At 35.8% G+C, this 15,238-nt stretch overlaps 1 protein-coding gene across 3 annotated transcripts in view; it reads left to right on the top strand.

Moving 5' to 3' along the window:
• The first annotated feature begins 893 nt into the window (after window positions 1-893).
• LOC121409235 (protein retinal degeneration B-like) overlaps window positions 894-15,238 on the top strand; it is a 75,223-nt gene continuing 60,878 nt past the window's right edge. Inside the window, exons 1-2 of one of the 3 annotated variants that reach the window (XM_041601102.1) lie at window positions 894-1,072; window positions 10,171-10,588. The gene's annotated coding sequence lies outside the window, so the exon portion shown is untranslated. Of the gene's footprint in view, window positions 1,073-10,170; window positions 10,589-12,894; window positions 13,766-15,238 lie in introns of those variants that run through there. The other 2 variants (XM_041601103.1, XM_041601104.1) reach the window with 2 other exon arrangements.

Genomic DNA, 15,238 nt, shown 5'->3' with positions numbered 1-15,238 from the left:
CGCTCCTTAATTAGCAGGACACCCTTTTTTGGAAAAAAAAACGGTCAAATAACATTGCTCAAGGGGTGCCGCCCCGCCCCCCAAAAAAACGATTTGGGGCAAAAAGGTCGTTGATCCCAACCCATTTTCATCAAAATTGTATATCTCGGATTCTGCATAAGTTATTTTAATGATTTTTGTGTGTATTTCTATGTTATTTTTTGAAAAATGAAATCATTTAACAATAAAAAGACTGTGTTTGTACTTCAGATTTAACTTATTATTAATTTGGAAGGGGGCTAATTTGAACCCCCTTGACTGGCGATTTTTTTTTATTTCGTCACTACGTGACATATTAAGCCTCGCACATGAAGTTCCAGAGTTCTGTAATTAGCCTATACACAAATTATTCAACATTTTGTAAGTGCATGCATGTCAGACCCATTATTGCTCAAAAAACCTGATTCTGTATACTGAGCCCGGCTAAGTCCGGGACTGAGTGGGGACGGGGGACTGAGTCGATGCAAATAGTGTTTTTAACCCAATCTGCATTGACTTTCTACACATTTGCATTACAAAATCCAAGTTTGTGATAGATTTTGACATAATATTTAAATAAAATAGTATAAAAACCCAAAACTCACCCGTATCCCTTAATTCCCTTTTCTCTTTGTTTTTCTTGGTCGTGAAAAGTTCATATCTAGATACGCCCATGTATATACCCTGGGTATCTACTTGTCTGATTTTTCTTTCAATTCCTCTAAAAACTACTAGACAGGAATAACCGTCCTTTCAAAGGATTTTAGACATCATCCTGACAAAATTGAATACCGTAGACCCCCCCCCCCCATAAAAACAACTCAGTTTAAATCTCAGTCAACAACGATTAATTATTTATGAGATGACGTCAAACATCAACAAAACGTAAATGGACTGTGCTGTCATGGCTAGCTAGCTAGCTGTGTAGCCAGCACTGCTGAAGAAAACACCCATTCGACTTTTAAACACGTCTTAATTGCACCTTCACTTTCCCGTTTCGTGTATCAATTGGCACATCAATTTATTACCTGTTAAGTTTGAGCATAGAGCGAAGGTAAGTGAATAAATCTTAAATAATTCCCATAGTAGCTTGTATTTTTAATTTTTAGGTATGGAGTGATGAAGCGTCGGCAGCGCAGTAATCGGACACGAACCCACAACACGAGCGCCATGACCATGGGCTGCACGCACCACCACCACGCTAGACTAGGGCCTACTACGGCAGCCGGAATATGTCGCATGCTTGTGTGAGTGGAACCAGGCAGGATCCATGGTGGAAGTGGAACATATCCAGTTCATTACTTAATTTGTCGCTTTCGCAAAAACATTACCATAGCATCGTTGCATACTAAATTTATAGACATACATGACATAGGCAATTCTCAGTCAAATGGACACATGTTCCTTATAATGAAATGATTCAAATCACTGACAGTACGTAGTACCGGGTATGTAAGTCTACGTAGTACCGGGTATGTAAGTCTAACGTCATGACATTAACCCAGGGAGCTTCCGCCAGCTACACCTACCGGGCGGGGGCTCCCTGGCTTAACGTTGTTAGGTCTAACGTAATTTATGTTACCGGTACTCGTTTGAGTAGATAGATACAAATATTAAAGGAGAATATAGTCTTATTTTAGATCAAAAGTGGGTCTATTTATTATCTCTCATAATGCTACTGCTGCTCAGCAAAAAGTTATTAATTCCATTTGCATGACTTCAAAATGGAAATCAATGTCGGTGAAAAATCACACACCCTACTGCAATCCGAAAATTGTCAGTTTCCGCACATGTGCACAGGGGCAGTATTATGAGTGATTGTATTACCGACCGTCCTTGCATTACCAAATGATATTTTATTGATATATTTTACATTGTATTCACATCACAGAGCCTTGAAATAGTGGGTATAGCTGTATAACGAGGGATGTAAACGTGGATGGATTTCCCTAGGAAATCCATCTTAACAACTGCCAATCGGTTAAATACAGTTTTTATCTTCATAAATACCTTCATACACCTAATGCAAATGAAGATTACAAAAATATATATGTAAAAATATGAAAAATGAGAGGTTTCTCACCAGTCGGCTCATTTGCAATTTAATGTTCCTACAAAGTACAACACAATGGCATGACCTTTGACCCACTTTGTGATGACAAACGTACGTAGGTAAATAAGGAGAGAAATGGAGCGCGGGTGTAGTTATACTAATACAAGAGTTTTGGCTGTCGCAGTGCATAGATAGGACGTTCTCATATCAATGATGAGTTTTAAGTGCTAATGAAGGGTAGATGGCAGTTTGCATGTTGGATTGAGTAAGAACTATAAATAAAAGCCTCACACTGTTTAGACTGATAATAAATAGGAAGTGGAATGGAGATGTTTACATAATACTACCAAACTGTACATAATGCTACCATAATACTACCAAAATGTGTACATAATACTACCAAACTGTGTACATAATGCTACCATAATACTACCAAAATGTGTACATAATGCTACCAAAATGCGTACATAATGGCATGCTACCATAATACTACCAAAATGTGTACATAATGCTACCATAATACTACCAAAATGTGTACATAATACTACCAAACTGTGTACATAATGCTACCATAATACTACCAAAATGTGTACATAATGCTACCAAAATGCGTACATAATGGCATGCTACCATAATACTACCAAAATGTGTACATAATGCTACCACAATACTACCAAAATGTGTACATAATTCTACCATAATACTACCAAAATGTGTACATAATGCTACAATAATACTACCAAAATGTGTACATAATGCTACTATAATGTGTACATAATACTACCAAAATTTGTATATAATGCTACCATAATACTACCAAAATGTATACATAATACTACCATAATACTACCAAAATGCGTACATAATGCTACCATAATACTACCAAAATGTGTACATAATGCTACCATAATACTACCAAACTGTGTACATAATGCTACCACAATACTACCAAACTGTGTACATAATGCTACCACAATACTACCAAACTGTGTACATAATGCTACCATAATACTACCAAAATGTGTAGATAATGCTACCATAATACTACCAAAATGTGTACATAATACTACCATAATACTACCAAAATGTGTATATAATACTACCAAAATGTGTATTAAATGAATTAAAGTCTCCTATATATATACGATGAAAGTTGAAACTGTGAAGTGTGTGGGAAATATTGGTGTCTTAACTCTGCGTTTGTTAATGGCCATGATTTGGTCCATGTCATTAGTAACTCCTCATGCACGTAAGGGGTACTCCATTCTGAAAATATTTATGATAAATACATTAATATTCACAAAGTGAAATGCTGAAAAATTTCATCAAAATCGAACAATAAATGATTTGTTGTCACAAAGTTATTGACTTTTAAAGTTTAGCAATATTTTGTGAAAATAGTTATATGCACGTCATCATGAATATTCATTAGATGGGCTGATGATGTCACATCCCCACTTTCCTTTTTCTTATGTTGTTACATGAAATCATAATTGTTTCATTTTTTCGTACATGTGTAAATAACGTGTCTCCTATATAATGATATAAGTTGCAGCAATGAATATCTCACACTGCAAAAACTCCGGTGTTGATTTAACACCAGCCTGGAGTCTATATGTCCACACCAGACAAGTGTTAATAACACCAGTTTCGTTTTGGTCTAACACCAGAAAGGTGTTCATACAACACCAATTAGTATTAAAACAGCATCGGTTGGATTCCAAATTGGTGTTGTTTCAATACATCTCTGGTGTGGACATATATAGATTCCGAGCTGGTGTTAAATCAACACCAGAGTTTTTGCACTAAATCAGCTGTCAATCCATTTTTTTCAGTTCTTAGTAGAAAAGAATTGAATAAACCTAATTTCATATAATAAATAAAAAAGAACAAGTGGTGATGTGACTTCATCAATTTGCTCATTGATTATTCATGAAGACATGGTAAGAACTGTTTCACCAGAATAATGCAAGTTTATGAAATGCCATAACTTTGTTATTCCTTGTCCAATTATCAAATTTTCAGTGTTTTGTTTGTCTGATTTTCTTTATCTGTTTAAATCAGATTATTTTCAGCCCTGAGCATCCCTTTAACTTGAAGTATAGCCTATGCCTATATTTATTTTGTACCAGACTATCCCTCACTTCCATAAAGATATCCCCCCCCCTATTCATGCCAATGTAGGCCTACACTTTTCAAAGGAGGTTTTGAATCTTTTCATTGGTTTATGATCAAAGTCATAACCATATTTAAAAGTCCTTGGCATCATTCAATTCATGAATAGATGTATTGTCACCATATTCTTGTGATGAAGCAGAGCAATAAGCTTATTGCTCTGCTTCATCACAAGAATATGGTGACAATGTAGGGATTTCTCATGGCCTAAATCTTGTAAGAATAGATTGGGCGCAGGAGTGGAGCAACTGCACAAGAAACGTTGTATTTTAGGAAGCAAAATTGGTCTAATTTAAGCACTTTGACTGCATTTAAAGGTGAATCCATGCATTAAAAGTAGTATTAAATAACATAGTAATAAACAAAAATATAGGCTGTGTCTTGAAATGTGGGGGGGGGGGGTGATTGTGTATGCCATCCCACCCTCTATGAGAAGTAAGGGGGGGGGATATATTTTATATTTTATATAGAAATGTTTAGTTTAAAACATGGTAGGGTTCATGCATACAACTGTACATTATACAAACATTATCACAATTAGATTTTGAAAGATTTTAAAGATATATTTTTAGTTGTGATTACTTCAGTATTATCCCTACGATGGCAGACTTACAACAGAGCTGAGCAGTATTCATGAGTCAGCCATGCCAAGACTATTATTTCAGACTGTGTGTCATGATACCTTTCACTGGGCACAGATCACTAGTGACCCCCCCAACGCTCAACAAGAGTGTGCAGAAATGGCACTTGATTGATTGTTGTAGTTTTCTTGGCTCAGAACTTACCTGGTATGAATACAGCCCTAAATATAATATTTTATTGCTTGCTTGCTTTCTAGGTTTCACCCATAAAATGTGACCCAGTCAGAGTTTGACCTCTTACACATTTCTAGATTCATGTCATTGTCTACACCTCTCACTTCTAATACATACATTGTAATACAGTATCTGTACCAGTACTATGTTTTACCTGGATTGCCATAAAGGCTCATAAATTATTCATTTACTCATACACCATTTGTGCTTAAAAGGTGATCCAATAATGCTTCAGATTCTTTATTTTTTCCAATCCTTTCAATCTACATCATATTGTACAATATCATATAAAAAACTGAAAGAAGGAAATTCTATCAATATTTTGAAAACCAATTTACTGTTGGGCATCATTGTCCTCATATTATTTACCTTCAGCATAGCACACTCATGGAGTAAGAGAAGGTTAGCAACAATATTACCACCTATAGATTGATATTCACAAAGAAGGCTGAGCAATGACTTTTAGACTCACCTGGCGATGGCGACAGGTTGGGACGTATTATGGTATCACGCTCGGTGTCCGTCTGTCTGTCCATCCATCCATCCATCCATTAAATATTCCTTATAAACATGATAACTTTAGTTTAACTTAAACTGGGCTCATAATTTGGTCACGATACTACCATAGATACCAGGAATTCTATTGACTTTGAGGTCAGAAGGTCAAAGGAGAAGTCGCCAACTTCCAGTATTTTTGCTTGACCAATAATTTCATTTCCGTGTTACAGGTCAGAGTATTATGTGCTTGCCTTAGTGACGCTCTTGTTACAGTTATTGTTAAGCCTACATCTATTTTACAATTTACTAAAAGATAACACATAATTCTTGAATTCTGTCTTATATTTTCAAGCAGAGTCCTGTATATACTGTGTACATTTATGTGTATGTAAATCCTGCATCAAAAGTTGAAAGTGTAACAAGCATAGGCTTGAAAGCCTATGTGCACATGATTGATTGGTTATGAATTAGGTTTGGTTTTATTCTGCTATTTTTACAATAAACTTTTTGTCAGGGTGAACTTCCCCTAAATAAGGGAATGATTGCATGTTCGATTTATAGAATTATGGCACCCAGTGATACCTGCAAACATAGATCACTAGGAAGGGTGCGTGTACATGCGTGGTTGGATAACAGCCATCATAAAGGGGGGGGGAGGTTGAGGGGCAGTGCCGTACCTTCCACAGGGGGGCAAAACCAGTTGAAAAATGTGACAACCAAAAAAAAAAAAGGTCTTCAATCAAGCTCGTCAGGGGGGGCAGGGATATGTCTTTTGTATGGGTTGTGACTCCCCCCCCCCCGTAGGTACGCTAGTGTTGAGGGGATAATATCACTGTAAAATGACACAAGGCCCATCACACAAACAATTTTTATTGAGATTCATCTTATCTTTCATGTCTTTAAGTACACATTTGAATTTGAATTGAATCAATCCCTACTCAATTTAAGACTGGCCCCAGAAGATTATTTGTATACACTGGTTTAACAATTATGGAAATATAAATGTATATATTTTTTATTAGACAAACATGATTTATTTTTATTGAGAGACAAAAATGAGGGTGGGAGCAATGGAGGGCATTGATTGTCATCGAAGGCCTGATATGAGGTTTACTAGCCAATATGAACTTTGAATTCCATTTATTACATTTCATCTGGAAATCTAGGGCTTACTTGCCAGTCGTATTGGGTATTGGAATTTTCATATGAATGGATCAGAGGCAATATGATTGCTTTTAGGTATGGCTGTTGTGAATTATGTTTCAAAATTGTTTTGTTGGGTACTTATTTGACATGATTTTTATTTTGTGCATGCTCCAATACTGTTTGCAGATAAGGATGGTATGATTGAGAACAGACAAGTGCGTGGAATTATCAGAAGCAGTGGAAGAAAAAAAATGCAAATAGGTAGTTGATGTGAAGGTTGTATAGTGAGAGAGAAAAGTATTGAAAATTTTAAAAGAAAATGGTGAAATGAAGGTAGGGATGGAAGAGTGGAAGAAGGGAGAGTGAAGAGAGAACGAAAAAAAAATCAGGGCAGGCCTTTCTGAGTCTCTTACACGAAACGTTGGCAATAAATTTAATGCAGAATTAGACTATGAACCATGCCTTTAGCCACTGCCTAAACATTCCAGTCCTGATTTAGTTTTTCAAATTTGCCATCAGAAAGTGCGGGGGATAATTACATGGGGACTCCCGGCAATTTTGCATCCCCCCATGCTGAAAAACGCCCTGTATAATAAAAAGAGCCCCCCAAAATTCCCATTTATTGCAATGTTAAAGCTTGTCCAATGTTGCAGATGTAAGCAGTAGATTGTGAAATGTAGACCCCCCAAAATAAGCATGATTTTTTTTTGCCAGAGGCAATGGATGCAGCCACTATAAAGTTAAGGGCACTTGCTCAGAAAAAAGATGTTTTTCTTAATTTTTTGTCATTCTAGATTTTATTTCTCAGAAATGATATATTTGCAGAAAATTGTGACTATAGTTTGTCACCATTTGTGACATCATATTCTTTGATGATAAAAGCTTTCACTTCAGAAGTGATGTAGACTGTCTCGTAAATCAGATGTGATCTAAAAATTTAGTTTTCTTCTTTGAATAATCACCAAATAACTCGTGATCACCTTTCTTGGAAATGGGAGAGCTACAAAGAATTGATTCTTTCTAATTGGTTGGCAAATTCTCAGTAATTTGCCTTTTGAAAAGTTGATGACGTCCAAGCAACCAGGAGTAGGAATTCTGTTTTGTAAATTCATGATCCAGTAATCCCATGCAAATGTCAGCATTTTGAGAACTTGAAAAGGATATGTTTCTCCAGATTTTGAGTGTTTTATGAGCTTATGAAAATAATTGACAAAAAAAGTTCAATCATGATTTAAGGAAAGAGCATGTTTTCCAAGAGAACATTTCAAGCAGAGAGAAATATTCAAATCCAATCTTGAAATCTTGAAATAATATTTGTCACACATTGTTATCAGATCTAAGCAATGAAAGCTCAATGAATACTGCAATAAAAATTTGTAAACTGTAATGTGGCAAGCATTAATTCCATTCATGGAAATGTAATTCATCCTTATACTAGTATAGCTTATTGTCTTTCCAAAGTCAATTGTTTTTATCAATACAGGTGCATTTTCATCTCCTCGCTACATTTCTATTACAAAGTATTTTTGTATCCATTATTACCAGAAATCTAGTAAGAATACAGTAATGATACATCTTTAGTACTATGATTATATTTTCCTCCTATTTTTTCCTTGTCCCCGTGACACTTACATTCTGGGAAGATTTTATAACAGGAAAGATTGTATAGTCAGGATGTGGAACAATATGTAACTGTAATACAACTTACAGCCTTTTATTTTGGTTACCCCCCAAGTGGGTTTTCACTGAATTTAATTTACACTTTAATTCACATCGCTATTTCTTTAGCAAAGCTTTAGACAGGTTTAAGGTCAGTTTTCAGCTTGCTTGCATTTCCTTAAGAAGAAAATAGCTGTGTTGTTGAAAAAATACAAGGTAATGAACTTTTATTTCCCCCTTTTGTTTCCTTGTCCCCTTGGTATTTACATTCTGACAAGACTTTATAGCAGGAAAGATTGTATAGTCTGGATGAGGAACACTTTCATACCTGGCCGTTTCTCACATTTCATGTTGCAAAGTTGTAATTTTATAAAAACCCTGGGGAAAAAATAACACAATATCTCACAGGTATATATGGACACCAAAGTTTCTAATGAATAAATGACTGAACTTGTATTTTATTTTTTTATGATGATAGTCTCTTCAGTGTACAAAATACAAGAGAGCACTGGGTTAGTATTCAGAGGTCATTTTATCTTAAGAATATTTTTTCATTTTATCTCTTAAAATGAAATTGCTATTCTGAGATAACATTTTATCTCTCATAGAAAATTTTAGGTTTTATCTTGCATATCTATAGATGATACGCGACAGAGCAGTGCCTGTATAGACTTACAAATTGCATATTTTACCATTGCAGCACGAATGATGTACTTGCGCCAATGTTGATTTGAAGAAAAAAAAATTAAAATAGGGTAGGGGCTGTTTTATCTCAGGGACGTTGATTTCCATAATATTTCTGGGTGAATTAATTCCAAACTGTGTTGATATGTAAATGAAGAAAATTATATATTATTGAGAATAACACCTTAACATTATTCCAGAACAATCAGGAATTATTTCATATAACTTTTCTTGACTAATATCGTCTTATAAATGATGTTTGAAAAGTTGCGATATAGACTTCGAATAAAGATGAGAGTATTGCCATTTTTGTCTCGCCCACCAGAGGTGAAGGCGAGACTTAGGAATCCAAATGTCGTCTGTCGTCCGTATGTCACAAACCTAATCACACATAACTCCACAACCGTAAGTCACTTTTTAACCAAATTTGGATGGTAGATGGACTTGGGGGACCTGCATGTTATGCTGCATTCGGAGGTCACATGGTAAGGTCAAAGGTCATTTTCAGGTCAACATTTAAGTTTACGTGCAAGGCTCTTATGACAAGTGTTATTCCATCCCAGTCATTTTACAATGAAGTTTCAATACAATTCTGTTGCGTGCCCTCGCAAATTACAATATTTCTGGTTATTTTCATAAGTGGGCGAGACATAAAATTGCTTTTGCCTTGTTGTAAAAAAATCTCTGTAAAGACGTGGAAGGGTATAGTGCAAGCGTATTTAAAGTCAATTAATTGACGCAATCTCACTCCTTTGCCACACCTCCTGCCGGAATGGATTTCCATGGGTTGAGTGAGAAGAGAGAGCTATAATTGGATATTGATTGAAAAATAGGTGTGTCTTACAGAGATAAAATAAAGATAAAATTGTTCTTAGAATACCAGTTTGGAGAGATTTTAAGGGTTTTTTTTATGTCACTGATTTTAATGAAGTTAAAATATTTTATTTTATCTGAGATAAAATTGATCTCAGAATACCACTCCTGGGCAGTTAAAATAAAATCAGAGAACAATTTACGAAAAAAAAGAAAAAAAAATCATTAAAATTTTTTTATATTGTGTGATCATGAATGAATTCTTTGTTCCATAAAAAAATGCATTTAATTTATATTTTCTTTCTCCAGATCCCATAGGCCGCAACCTTGGTGATGTTTATTTCCTTACCATCATTCTTTTGACTTCATATGCATTGTGTTGCATACTTTTCGTCATCACATTACAGTAAATGGTGCCATAGATGATTAGGGATTCCTAAGCCTGTTTTTACTCCCATTCTGTGCCAGATGCGTGCTTCTAAGCGCTGGTGTTGTCTGCATTGAGAGAAGGGAATCAAGTTTAAACCCAAGATGGGAGTATGATTACAAGTTCTGAGTTGGGCATTGACTTAATTTCTTGGAAGGAGTCTTTGAGGGGTGATTGACCACAGTTGAAGTATCAAGGTTTGAGAAATCCATTGACATTTCAACATACTGTAGTTACAAAGTGATATATTGCGAAGTACAGAAGCTAGCAAGGAGGATATACTGGAACGACTTTGGTATGGTAAGTATTCAAAGTACATTTAGCATAAGTAGCTTATGATCAGATAATTCTCAATTTAATTATTTTCTTTCTCATATATATATTTTTTCATTAATTTGCCTTGCAATATTTTTGTCATTTTGTACTACATTAAAGGATACATGGCTTGCAAATTTCTTTAAATTGCTTCTTTGTCTGAATTTCGACCTGTTGAGACAATGCAACAAATGAGTCAACTGTAGATTTAGCCCTTGTAGTTTGAAAGTTCTAACACCTTCTTGAGATTATCATTGGACCCATTATTAAAGCAGGCTCCTCCAACTCCTTAACTCAAACAAGACTGCACATTCTGCTTATAGATTAATTAACCTTTATTTAATTTGACCTCCAACATGGAATTATTTATTAGATCATGTTAGTCTATACAGTGAAGTCATTGTTAAAGTGCCGAGTCATTAAACTGGAACACTTGTTTGGAGCCCTGTCATAAAATTTGTGCTATTTCGAGGAAGCAAGTACAGACAAAATTGTCTAATCTTTTTTTTTCTTAAAAATATTTGTGTTTTATGGAAAATACATTCCATGATCATATTAAATTTGCAGCTAGAATACAAGCCAGAGAAATAGCATTTGATATGCACAGGTGATTGATCAGCTGTGCAGTCATGATGACACATATCCACAATGGATATAACATTTGCACACAAGATGGGTGCAAAGTAGATGGATTTTGGACCATCCTTTAACATCAACAAATGTAGAAATAGATTGTATATGAAATTTAAAGAGAAAGATGCTACAATTGTTAGCTTGGTAGATTGGTGCTTTGTCCCAGATAAATATATTACATTTCACTGTAACTTGGGGAGAAGTAGTTTGTATGGAAATAAATTTTAAAGAAATATGAGATACATGTAAAGCATGTATCTGAGACCAACCATTGATGTCACCAACCAAAATCTTGAATCCTAACCTCTGCATCAATTTGTAGCTTCCTTAACAATTTAGCTTGGATTACTTTCAAAACTTATAGTTGACCTATTTCACAATATTAAGCTTAACCCAGATGCCCCGCAAGTACTGGTGTGATGGCTCAGTTCATAGTGCATCCATCTCACAACACAACCGGGAGGTCATGAGTTCAAGCCTCAGCCGTGTCAGGCCAAAAAGATGGGAGTTACTGCTGACCTGTTTGGCATTCAATGATTTAAGGGATAGAGGGAGTATTTGTATTTCAGATTTCTATATCAAACAATAAAATATGGATTTTCACTTTCAAATGTGAGAGAGACTGGGAATTGATGTACATGTACAACTTATTTTGAAACACCTCCCAGAGTCCAACAATATGAATAGAGTTGTCTATAGATTCAGGTCAAACTTAACTTTTGGTTAATTGATCACAATGAGTTTTATGTGAAACAGAGCAAATGTTTATTCTTTTTCATGAAGTGTCAGATCTACATACTTGTACCATCATTGGATAGCAGAAATCTCCAACTTTTGAAAAATAGAAATCACATTTTCCTGGTATTTTCTTCAAATATCACATTACATTTTTAGGAAAGTTTATGGTCTTAAGCTCTGTGCGATTAATGATATCAGTCAAAGATGTAAACAAAAAAATATATATATATATATATCTATATCCAAAAATTTGGAAGATTATGTCTCCTCACAGCATTTTTCTTCTTTTGTTTCTACATTATGACACTGATGCAGAACTCTTTGATTTATATACGGTATATGAAATGACATCACTCAGAGATGCCAAGTTCAAAGACCAGCTATGCGTGAGATTTTCTGTGAATCTGAGTGAGATCACAGACATTGTGTACAATGTATATGGGGATGAGCTGTGATAGTTGGCGTGAGACAAAGATTTGAGGGGATGAACAAGAGTACAAAATGCTTGAGTCTCACCCATAATGCGTGAGACTTGGTAGCTCTGCATCACTGCTTCTCCATACTTGTACTATGTAAGTTGATTAAATGTGATCAAACATGTAAAGAAAAATGAACAGAATGCAATAAAATGGGAGTGGATGGATTTTACAACTTTATAGGATAACATGTTCATCTTCTGTAGATATGGACATGTTTCTAATGTTAATATCTTGATGTTTTAATTGATTTACTCTTATATTGAAAAAGGGGAAAAGCAGTACATGTGAATGAAAGAAAGAAAAAATAGATAAAGAGAAAAAGGGGGAAAGAGGTAGGAGGAGCGGATGGGCGAGGAAGGAGGATGGAAGGAAAAGAGACATATAGGACAGCTTTCTTATGCTGTTTTTACCATTAAATGGACTTTATTCACAATTACTTTTTTAATTCATAAGCATCCCAAATAGAGATATTAAGTCAGACTGACATACAAACAACTTGTATTTTGTGTCATGGTATCCACACACAAAGAAGTGTCGCCTTGTTCCATTCAGTGTAGTAGACAACATCTTATGTGAGAGTGCATCTCGGCTTGCACACATTCAGTAGACACAGACTTTATGCTTTCATCATGAGATGTTAACTCACCTCATAACACTACACTGCTGACACTACTGACAACAAAGGCACTGGTACCCAATACACAAACACAAGCATCTCCTTGCCACTGCTATAATTCCCTCACTCACTTTCCTCCACACGCACACACACAAATCATACACACAACTCTACATCACACATACTTCAATAGAAAAACCTTCCAAGTCGCGATTTCATGCACACCCCCACACAGTCAATGCACAGCTTATTCAGCATGTGTATTTCTAGATTCTGGTGTGTATCTCCATCCACCTTGCATTTTCTGATGGTTTTTGCCGCTCTCCCTCTCTCCCTCATTCTCTCCTCTTGATCCTTCTCGTCATCATCTCCCACTGGTGGTGAGCGTACCGTGGTACGTAGAAATCGGTAACGACCTCCTCATGGCTCGTGCCATATGCCCGGCTGTTGATGGAGGTATCGCGTTGATTGTTTGGCTCTAACTACGTCGTCTGGGGTCGTTTGTTGGCAGTTCTCATTCTTGGATATCTTAAATCATTACAGACTTGAGAAAGGCTGAGTTTTAGTTGTAATATCGATGGTCTCTCTCCCTGTTATTTCATTCCTGTGGATGTTGCATTGGATTTACACATTCATTTATGTAATATTGTTTGGATTGTACACTGTGATGAAGAAGCACTATCCCTCAACTGGCAAGTATGTGATCGCTTTAATTCATACTCATTATAGACTTTACTTATTTCTTAATAAAGAATATGCAGCTTAAACCTCTATTTATTCAATGTACAAATTGAGTATCCAGATTCTTTAATTCAACACAACTAATTTCCAGTTGCTTTCTTTATTGAATTCTGTGTTTACATCTTCTTCAGGTACATCCTTGCACAATTGTACCTCTTTCTTTAGACAATGTGTGAGTACATTTGCGTTTCTATGGGTTTGATGTTAAAAAGATTTAGAGGATGAGAGAATGATGTAGACTTAAACTTAAAATGTTACGATTTTACGTTATGCAAAGAGAGTGTTACTTATGACTTGATAATGAACATGTATAGTTCTGAGAAGATTCAAAGGAGAAAGAAGGACGAAACAAGAATAAAATTGGATGGCAGAGAAGGTGTGTATTTGTTGCATAAAATGACTACAGACAATTAAATGACTACAGCGTACGTATATCTTGGGAGAAAGAGAGGGAAACAGATTATTGGGTTAATCAAAGAAACCAATAGCATTATGCGTTGTTTCCTGTACAGGTCCCGGTGGGGTCACTCAATATGACTTGGGGACCGCATGACCGTTACCAAAATCGCGGGAAAAGGGATCAATTTCACAGAACGTCCGCGGACAGAACACTCCTCGAAGTAGTGAAAATAGGGGTGCTCACCGTCCTCGATTTGATGGAAATAGGGGTCAGGAAAAAAGGGAAAACGATTACGGGAAGTAAAATCTGTCGCCGAGTCACCAGCCGCAGAGGGCGCGCACATCATGCTCTGTATCTTTATATGGACAACTCACATTCATTTTTACAAAGAATTCTACTTTTCTTATTTTTCAAGAAAAATAAAGTTCTTTTGGATTATTTATTGTATCAGTATGACGTGGCTCTTGGTCATCTTTAAGAACTGAGCACTCTGACACCTGTGTTGCAATTTCCTCTGAGCCTGAGGAAAGGGTGTAAATGCCCTGTCCTTGAAATACGGTAAATAGGGGTAAATTTGCGAAATGGGCAAAAATGTCCTTACAATCTTATAATTAGGGGTGTTTCAAGGTACAATTTTACCGCATTTTTGTCCTTGTTTTGCGTGAAAATAGGGGGGTAAATTTCACAAAATGTCCTTGAAATTGACTGCAATAGGGGGTCACTTGCATTTGTGGTAACGGTCATACGTGTCCCCCTCTGCGGCTGAGTGACCCCACCGGGGTACAGGTATTTAGTCTATTGTCTCATTATAAGTACCCGGTATTGCATAGATGTACCATATACACATATTGTTTTATTGTTAATTTATGAATGTTGAATGTATATGTTGGAGGGCTTACATGTAGTTGTTAGAAGAAACAAAATACGTGTATACTACTACTGTTTGGATAGGGAGAGAGAGATAGAAAGAGGAAGAGAAGGTGGGAGAGTAAGGGGGGATAGTGAACAAATTTAGAAGAATCACGATA

Source organism: Lytechinus variegatus, chromosome 2, assembly GCF_018143015.1.
Source record: "Lytechinus variegatus isolate NC3 chromosome 2, Lvar_3.0, whole genome shotgun sequence".
In the NCBI taxonomy this organism is placed as follows: Eukaryota; Metazoa; Echinodermata; class Echinoidea; order Temnopleuroida; family Toxopneustidae; genus Lytechinus; species Lytechinus variegatus.
Note: the sequence above shows the minus strand (reverse complement) of the source record. Positions and strands in the feature narration are given on the sequence as shown.